Below are 10,407 nucleotides of genomic sequence, written 5' to 3'. Positions count from 1 at the left end.
GTATCACTCTTATTCTTCTTTATGTTGATGATATGATTATTACTGGAGATGATTCTGCGGGTATCTGCTCTCTTCAGCACTTCCTTAGTCAGCATTTTGAGATGAAAGATTTGGGCACTCTCAGCTATTTTCTTGGGCTTGAGGTTACCTCATCCTTTGATGGATACTATCTTTCCCAAGTTAAATATGCTTCTGATCTTCTTTCCAAAGCCGGTATCACTGACAACAAGACTGTTTCCACTCCTTTGGAATACAATGCAAAGCTCACACCTTTGGATGGTGAACCTATATCTGATACTACTCGCTATCGTCAGTTGGTTGGTAGTTTGATCTATCTCACTGTTACTCGTTTGGATATTTCACATGCCGTGGGTATGGTTAGTAAGTTTATGGATGCCCCTCGTTCTGTCCACTATATTGCTGTTCTTCGGATTCTTCGATATGTTAAGGGCACACTTTATCATGGTCTACACTAATCCTCTCGGTCTTCTCTTGAACTTCATGCTTATTCAGATGCAGATTGGGCAGGTGATCTGACTGATCGATGCTCTATCACAGGTTTCTGTTTCCTGTTGGGTACTTTTCTTGTCTCGTGGCATAGCAAAAAGTAGGATGTTATTTCTCATTCTAGTACTGAGGCTGAGTATTATGACCTTGCCAACACCACCTGCGAGTTTGTCTGGCTTCGCTGGCTCTTGGTTGACATGGATGCTCCGCAGCCCACTGTTACTCCTCTTTATTGTGACAATCGTAGTGCTATCTACATTGCTCATAATGATATCTTCAATGAACGCACCAATCACATTGAGATCGACTGCCACATCACTCGCCAACATCTCAAGAAAGGCAATCTCAAGTTGTTCTCCATCTCTTCTGCTGACCAGCCTGTTGATATCTTCACCAAGTCTCACTCACCTGGTTGTCTTCGAGATCTTATATCCAAACTCCAGTTGGCTTCCTCCTTGCCACCTCGAGTTTGAGGGGGGATGTTAGTGTATAGATTAGGCTAGATTAGCCCATTGGGCTTAGCCTAGTATATTACTTGTACTGCACTTATATTACTTGTATTGCACACATACTTAGCCTATATAAGGCTTTTTTTGTATATTGTTTTACACACATCAATATACAGACTATTCAGTCATTCTCTCTCACTTTATATTGTTAACACCAAGAAAAGAAAAAAAGAAATATATATATATATATATATAACTATGTAGCTAGGATGTGTACGGACATATGATATGGATACTATATGGCGACTTGAGCTATTTTTGAAAAATTATAACATGATACGATAAATAGGACACTTTTACGAAATGAGCGTAACAAAGACATAATATGAATAAGGCATACCAAATGAAGTGTTTGTATATCCTACCTATGGAGTATATAAATATATAAATACAGGCCAATGTATCCTTGACGATATTGGGGTTCGGCAGCAGAAGTCTGTGTAGTTCTCTAGTTGTTATCGTCGTGAATACGTCTGCTCGGTCCATCTGGCAGAGTCGTTCCCTTGGGAAGCTTACTAGAAAGTAATCGTCCATATTTCCCAGCAAGTCTTGCAGCTTTATAAGGAAAGCCTAGTTTGGGCTTGCTGGGTTCCATGTCACCAAGTAGAACATGGTGTGATTCTTTGTCCAAAGAGTAGGCCACAACAACCACCATTTCTTCAGGAAGCTCAAGCTCCAAAAGTGGTTCATTGACAGCGAGGTTCAGTGGCTTGTTCACGGGCCTAGCTGAAGAAGTGGATGCGAAAGATATTATGAGAAACATGAAGAAGATCACTGGTATAGGTGTAAGATAGTAAGGTTTTGCCATTAGAGAGAGATCCAGTATGAAAGCTTTGGTGAAATAATTTGATTTGATGAATTGGGAGGAGAAGATTGAAAAAAAAAAAAGAAGAGTACTTGTGTTGCGTTTGAAATTTGCGAAGGTTTATGAGGGTATTTATAATGGACGAGTACTTGAGTTTCGCTAAAAGCAGGAGCGGAGCCACATGGCTCCTTGGGGGGCCACGGCCCCCCAATTATTTGAAATAGCTTAAAATTTTAAATAATAATAATAATAATAATAATAAAGAAATGAAAACTCAATAGAAAAATAATGGAATTAAAAATTAAAACATTCCCCTCAAAAAAATTTAAAAAATTAATTTTTTATAGAATAAGTCAAGAAATTATTTGAATTGTTATGTTGTTGTAAGTTTTAAAATAAATCCCTATCATTAAAGACTTGTAGATAATGAAGGTATATATAGCGTAGGTAAAGACTTGGTAAAGTAAAACTCAATTTTTTGCCTAACAAAGAATTTTGTGGGTCCTTTGCGGGTTGGCCTTACCCGCGAGACAGTAGTGAAAAATCTAGTCTGGCACAACTTTTCATCTTTCAATCATGTGCTCTACATGTGGTTCTTTTCGCGGATTGCTTCTCGCAAGACCGTCGTGAGCTAGTTGCGAAATCCACTTATTCAACTTTCGAAGCTTGATTCTTAACTGATCTCTCACACTCATCCCTTATAATTAATCCCACATACATAAATGATTGAAAAAATTAAAATCAAATTTGGCACGGAATTAAAGTCAACACAAAGTAGTTGAAAATCACAACTTTACAATCCAATCTATCCTGATTGGTTTTTGCATTATTCTTTGGGAGCTGGGGTTGGATTTTTGTATGATTTTGTGATTAAGTTAATTCTATTTTACAGGATGAGATATGGAAGACATTAGGTGTTTGCCCTCAAAATGACATTCTTTTGTAGAGTTGACTGTACGTAAGAAGCACATCTCATTTTCCCTTTTTTGTGTGTGTGTGTGTGTGTGTGTGTGTGTTGTAAGATATTTGAATTCTAGTTGCTTATGATATATTCTTATATGTACTAGGTTTTTACAGTTAGATCTTTATACTACTTGAATGGTAGTTATGACAGAAGATATGTGTCTTTTCATTTAGCTGGAGCTTATCCAATTAGTTAAATGCTAGGCACCTCTCATTAGTATTATTATTATTTTACTTAGTTTTGCATGATTCATCTAATTACTTATATTGGAAAAGAGGCTTCACAATCTTGTTTAGGTTTTTTATTTTTTATTTTTTTTATGTAGTAGTCTTTTTTTAATAAATTTATTTTTATAAAAAAAAAAATGAGGTTTATGCAATTACATCAGTACACATTCTTTAGTCCAGATTTAGTTTTGTATTTTGCAATAGATATCACCTTAGTTATTTCTAATTTTTTGTTAACAAGTTTTCAGAAGTTGTGCAACTGAGGAGAGACTTGTGTATTTCTGCATCGTGTGTTCTACAAAATCTTGATTCTTTTTTACAATTAGAATGGTTGAAGCATGTATAACAACAATGGTTGAAGCGTGTGTGTGTATATATATATAATTTTTTTGTTTTTGTTTTGGGTTGGCTATCTATCATCAATAGCTTAGTTAAGGTCGATCACATGTATTCTTTTCTTCCATTCTATTATTTCTAAAGTCATAATTTTTGTTACTTCTTTAATTGACATGTCCTTTTTTTCTACTACTACTAGTACTACTACTACTAATATATATATATATATATATGTGTGTGTGTGTGTGCGTGCGCGCGCGCGCGTATATATATATATATATATATATTCATTCTCTAACTATTTGTTGTTCCTTTAACTTGAATTAACTCACTCTTTCTTACTAGTGTGTTAATCTCTCTCTTTTGAATATGGCCAAACTATCTCAAGTTATCTCTCTCATATTTTCATCAATAGGGGCCACCCCTATATTTAAGCGGATTTTCTCATTTCTAATCATATATTTCCATATTTTTTTCACTTATTCATCTAAACGTTCTCAGTTCAGTTACACTCATTTTTTGAATATGTTTATTCTTGATTACCTAACATTTTGTACCATAGAGCATATCTTGTCTTATAACATTCTTATTAAAATTTTCCTTTAACTTAATAGGTATTCTATGATCACACGATACTCTTGACGTGCTTCTCCCTTTCATCCACCCTGCTTGTATCCTAAGAAAAACATGACCTTCTGTCTCTCCAATTTTATTAATTATTGATCCAAGATATCAAAACATCTCACTCTTTAGTATCTTTTGACCGTTGAGTAATATCATCCCCTTTTCTCTATTTCTACTTATACTAAACTTACGTTCCATGTAATGTGTCTTACTTAATTGAAAGCCTTTAGATTTTTGAGTGCCTTGAGAAATTTCTAACTTGACATTAACTCCACTTCTAATTTCCTTTCATCCACTAGAAGTAAATCATTTGTGAAAAGCATAAACTAACAGACTTCCTCTTGAATCGATAATCGATTTAAAATAGCTGAAGCATATGAATAATAAAAATTTCAATTAAAATAAAGGGAACATACAAGGAAAAAATTATAAATAGCGGCTAGGTAATTATTTGGAGTATGTATCTGCATCTGTCCTGAAGTCGGGCAGCTAATAATCTTTATCTTTTTGTGGATGTAAGAAGCTTAACACTAATAATCTTTATTTTTATGTAAGATTTGACTAATTCATGTTTCATATTATTTTTCTTATTATTTATTTGATGAGTAATACTTTTACATTGTATTTATAAGGCTAAAGATATTATAAGAAGAATAAATGATTCCTATAAGATTTATAGGAATAAACAAACACAGAGATCTTACATTCGTGGAAACCTATTTATATTTTTAATCAAACCAAACATGAGCATACTTACATTCTTAGGCATCCAAGTTTATTGGAATCACATTTTTAAGAATTTGGATGCCAGAGGGAATATTAGATTCCCTGAGTTTCAGTCCAATGGCTATGACCTTATGACAAGAAAAATTCCATGAATTTTTTCTCTAGGAATTTTGAAGATTATGTTTGTGTTTCATGAGAATAGTGAAAGAAAGAAATAAATTGAAATGTGATGTGTTTTAAGAGCTTAATCCATATGAGGAGGCTTAATTACACATGAAGAATATGTAATGCTGCTGTATGGCAATGTATGTTCTTCAGTCTTTTAATCACTTTCGCAAGTGTTCTTTTTGAATAAATACAGTAATCATAATCAAACAATTAAAGGTAATCTTCAATCCAAAGTAATTTGATATCATGTTGATTGCAACAGGTCAGTCACCATCCAACACTCATTGCCTGCCACTGGAAGGCAGAGGGTGGAAATTCTGGTGTGACAGCAACCTCCGCACAAAATTTTGGGGGTGGTCAATTCAGCTTGACCCTGTTGGAGTTCTGACCTTAGAGTTTGATGATGGTGAAATTTTCCAGTGGAGCAGGGTGTGCATTGTTGTGCGATTACGTTTGTGCAAAATATCGACTTGCTCAGTCGTCTTGATCTTGTGCTTTTCTTTTCTTTTCTATTGGTGCTTCATTGATATTCTAAAACATGATCATGCTATTCTTAGGTCACTACAACTATTTATAATCTTATCCTCGGTAAAGTTTATTGTGGTCACCATGGGACAATGCACATACATGGTAATCGCGAATATTCATGCAAACTCAAGTTTAAAGAACAGTCTATTCTTGACTACTGAAATCCTCGTCAGGTTATTACTGCATTCTACTTGTAGAGAATTCCATTCATATGCTTTTATCTTGACCGAAATATCTGGAAAAGTTATTGAAACTTTTAAATTCCATTTACTTTTCGATCACCGTATATCTGCATGGGCTACATGCTGTATCACTATTCTTGATAGAACTTATTTGTATAATTTAATTGTTATTTGCTGACATGATTAGCAGATTTATTTAATTGTATCCTACATTTACACAGGTAAATGGATTTGTTGAAGATGTTATGGGAAAAAAGATTGCCACATTATTTGGGAATTGGGATGATAGTATGTATTATGTTAATAATGATGGGAGTGGCAAGCCCAAGGATCGTACTTCTTCTTCTGATGCATCCTTGCTATGGAAAAGGGGTAAGCCGCCTCCTAATCTCACTCGGTACAACTTAACTTCGTTTGCAATCACACTAAATGAGCTGACACCAAGACTGCAGGTAGACATGATGTATCAAATCAATTTTCTCAGCATTTTCATTTCCCTCTTATGCATCTCTAATTGTTTTTTTTAGTTGTCTGATCCCGGGTATTTGATCACAGATTAAGGAGAAGCTCCCACCCACGGACTAGAGGCTTCGATCAGATCAACGACATTTGGAAAATGGCGAATATGAGAAGGTGAATGCGGAGGGCAAAGAATGGTATGCTTAGTACCTCTTTCTCATGAACACTCATGCAAACACATCTTAGCTTCCTTTGCTAAATTGTGTGTTCCTTTTTCTTGTTTGATTTTTACACTTGGAAGGCAAAAAATGTTCAGATTGCTGATGTGGCATGTTTTGATTGGTGAATAATAAAAGTAATGTTAGCGGTGGGCCTATGTGAGAGTGATATTACACCAATCACACCTTGTCACTTTATCAAGTTGTGAAAAAAGCTGTCAAAAGCATTGCTCTTCTCAAAGTGGGATTGACAAATGTCAGCCACAGGTTGAGTAGGCTTTTGCTCTTAATGGCACCTGCCTGCCTACCTAATGATATGATTTGCTGATCTTGCTTATTAAACTTGGTTTTGTACCAGGGTTTTCTTAATTTCAGTTTAAGTCTGCCATAATAGGTTCATGTAAGCTACACTGTCATCAGCTTATATAAATATTTTGTTTGCTATAGTTAATAGTATGTACATCTAAAGTCCATGCTATGGTCAGATATATTTATGATGTATCTTTCTAGAAACCAAGTCGTCATTCTAGAATGTAATCATTTTTTTTTTTTCGATGAATTGATAAAGAAAGCCTCAGTTACACTGACATGACTGTCTCTGGTTCTGATTTCAGTTTATAATAGCTTTATATCAGATGCCAGCTGCTGTTTACAATATATGTTCTATGAAACTTTAGCAGTTGTGGACAAAAATCTGTGTATGCACAATCATTTTGATGTGGATTTATGCTGTAGCTTTTGATTTATTTAAAGCTGGAAGCTTAAGGAATTTGGAAAATATTGTATCATGGTTTCCGTAGAAAATTAGGTAGCAATTTGTTTATTGTTGGCTTCTACTAAGATTAGATCTTGAGAAGGGGATGCTGAATGGTGTGTAATTATGCAAATTAGCATGTTTTGATCTTGTCATACTACGTTATTGGATTTTGTGCATTATGGATAAGAAGGGGATGACCGATACATGTCTGTAAAGCTGTATTCCTTGGACTAAATTACCTCTGTTGTTGAGGCCATTATCAGTTTACCCCAACTTTTTGAATACAACACTGTACCTCCCTGCAGCTTGGACTAAAAGGCAATATCATGCTTTCATCCAAATTGATGGAAAATGATATCAAAATGACAAATACATTCATTTCCCTTCCAAAACCTATAACACCAAAAAATGGTATTTTGTCATTTTCTTGCCATTTTCCGTCAATTTGGATTTTGGATGGAAAATATGACTTTGCAATTTAGTCCAAGGTACAGGGAGGTAAAATATGACATTCAAAAAGTCAGGAGGGTAAACTAATAATGGTCCTAATCACATGGAGTTATTTGTCATTTACCCTCAATATATATAGTCATATGTTGTCTTGCAAGTGCCACAATAGACTGAATTAATAGTGAATAGTGTGGCCAATAATTATCAGTGTCAATTGAAATGAGTCTTGAAACAAGTGACATGAAATTCTCAGGTTTTCTGGGCTCCCATATGTCCCCCAAGAAGTTCTACATTCTGATTCCCCCAACTCTATTGATTCTGGTTGTCTTGTTGTACTTCTCTGATCTGTTTTTCTGTTTTGTTTGTTTGTTTGTTTGTGTTCGGTTCTCTTGTGGTGTTTTTTTTTTTTTTTTTTTTTTTTTGTGGGAAAAAAAAATATAGAGATTTTTAAATTTGAAGAATCGTAAAGCCTATATCTAACTTTACTTAGGCAGGCAGGACCTGGTTTAGATTTTGTCCATATTCATCAAAGCATCGTTATTTATCTTTTTTATTGGTGATTCATCTTTCTCCTCATTTTACAGGCAAGGAAAATGCAAGAAAACGGGTGGAGGCCCAGATGGTTCCAGAAAGAAAGTGATAATGGACCCTTTCACTTTGTTGGTGGATATTGGGAAGCTCGGCAGCAGGGCAAATGGGATGAATGTCCAAATATATTTGGTGAATTCAATGAAGACCTTGTTGATCCCTTAGAAGTGTCATGATCTTAGTTCAGGTGTGTACGTCATCTGGCTAGCCATTTGTTCTAGAAGTTTCAATGTGCTGCTATCTTTTGCTGCTTTCATTAAAAATCACTTTTGTGACAAAACCTTGCATAATTGTATTGTTTATGCTACTTCCACAGCTCAACCACAACTCAAAAGGTTTTTATCCAAAGAAAAAAATCTGTCATCCGGTGATCATACACATTCATCTCTTAATCAAAATTGCATTTTATCACATGGCAAAGTTCAATAGTGAAGCAAGCTACGGGCATAATTACCTATGCCCCTCTACCGCTTAGGCCTAGTACAACATGTCATTGAATGTGTTCATTACTCATTAGAATTGCCATGAAAAGTTGTTAGATCGATTGTTTTGCTAATGCAAAGTGGTGATTTACAACTATGTTTTATGTTGGCTTTATTCCATGACAAAAAGTGTTGTAATTGCTTTAATGTTGTTCCTTGTATTTTGTGGGATTTTATTATATTGGGTTTAGTATTAAGTTGGTGAAGAATCGAGCATGAAATGAAGATCAGTGCAGTTTCGTGACTAGCTCGCTAGAAGCTCTCGAGTAAAGGTTCTTGCAAAAAGGGCACATGAGAAGCACATGCTACAAGTGAAGAGTCAAGTGCTAGGCTGCATTTCGCGAGTGCTTCACAAGACAGGCTATCTTATGAGGTACCCGCGAAACATTCTACCTAGAGGATTTTAAGTGTGACTTTCTTACCCTTCACCCATACTATATATACTCTTATTACTCACAAAAGTAAGAGAGACTATTCAAAGAGAAAAAACCCTAAATAGGTTTTCTACAACACAACACACCGATCTTCTAGAGAGAAAGCTATTCATCCTATTGTCATAACTTGAGAGGAGATTTGTACCCAAACACAACCCACACCTATTCAGAGTATAGAGGGTGTTTTGGAGCTTGGAAAGGTTTGGGGATTTGCCAAAAGAAGCTGGTGAGACTTGACGGATGTAATTGGGTGTATTGCGAGATCCGAAAAGTTAGTGAAGACAAGATTTCAAGAAGTCCATTGGTAGCAGGAGCTTGGAGGGTTCAAGTACATTGGGTAGACTAGGCCTAGAGGGTCTTTTGTTATTCGTGTACTCCAACTTATTTACTAGTGGATCGGTTTCGACTTAGAGGGTCGAGGAGAGGTTTTTCACTGAATTCTTCAGTTTCCTCTTCGATAACACGTTTTGGTGTTATCTTGTGTTTGCATCTCTCTTCTCTTACTCTTGTGCTTTACTTTTATTGTTTATTGTTCATATGTATGCACTAAAGTAGATCCTGTGATTGCGCTTCATTTACTCTTGTTTCGCATTTAAATAAGTTAGAAAAGAAATTAAGCCGTAATTTTTATATTGGGTGTCTAAACAAGCTCATGTGTTTTAGCATAAATCCGAGCTTTCAATTGATTATGTAGGATAGGTAGAAAACCTTTACAACTGTTAGAGAGTAAGTTGGGCAAGAAATGACCTGGTTGTCCATGTTTTTTGGCCGTGTATTCCATAATTTTAGTCTAAAGTTAGCAAAATTGATCCCCACATGCATTCGAGTGAAGAAATCATCTTTCAAGCATATGGCAATGGTTAGGTCAGATGTCTAGTGTATCTTTTTAACGTTGTCCATGTCTGTAGTAGGGGTTAACTTGTGTAATGTAATCTCTCTCTCTCTCTCAATTTTTTTTTTTTTGATACAAGATAGAATTTCTACTCTAACCTAATCTAAGTGCATATGTGTGTGAAACTCCCTCCTGAAGACTTAAATCATGATGCTTGCCCCCCACACTCCACAAGCATTTATACTTGTAGAGTGACTACCGCACCAAGGGTACGCAGTGGTACTCTCTCTCTCATTTTAAACTGTGCTAGCCCTTGGCTAAGCATTTATTTCATATTTATTGTACTTTCTTTATTTGAAATCATAAAAAGAAACAAAGATGTATTTTTTTTTTTTTTTTTACATAATTTCGAAACTGCGAGTTCCTTGTTCAGGCGATTAAGAATGTCATTTCTTCTTGACTATCCAATGTGCTAGCAACCAACCTATAAAATCCGGAAATGACTGATGTCATAAAATTATGCCTTGTCCAGAAGTACTTTATCGTCAATATCTTGTGACCAGACCTTTTGGTCCTCATGTCTTGGTATTTGACGGGCAGCTAGATTTTCA

General features: G+C 35.4%; 1 long non-coding RNA gene across 1 annotated transcript; it reads left to right on the top strand.

Annotated features, from left to right (window-relative positions):
• Positions 1 to 7,656: 7,656 nt before the first annotated feature.
• Positions 7,657 to 9,744, top strand: LOC136061267 (uncharacterized). Its single transcript, XR_010631205.1, has 3 exons — positions 7,657 to 7,781; positions 8,045 to 8,235; positions 9,659 to 9,744. It is a non-coding gene; the product is annotated as an uncharacterized LOC136061267 (long non-coding RNA).
• The last annotated feature ends 663 nt before the right edge of the window (positions 9,745 to 10,407 follow it).

The sequence above is a fragment of the Quercus suber genome, unplaced genomic scaffold (assembly GCF_002906115.3).
Source record: "Quercus suber isolate HL8 unplaced genomic scaffold, Cork oak 2.0 scaffold_202, whole genome shotgun sequence".
Classification (NCBI taxonomy): domain Eukaryota; kingdom Viridiplantae; phylum Streptophyta; class Magnoliopsida; order Fagales; family Fagaceae; genus Quercus; species Quercus suber.
This window is presented reverse-complemented; position numbering and strand designations above follow the sequence as displayed.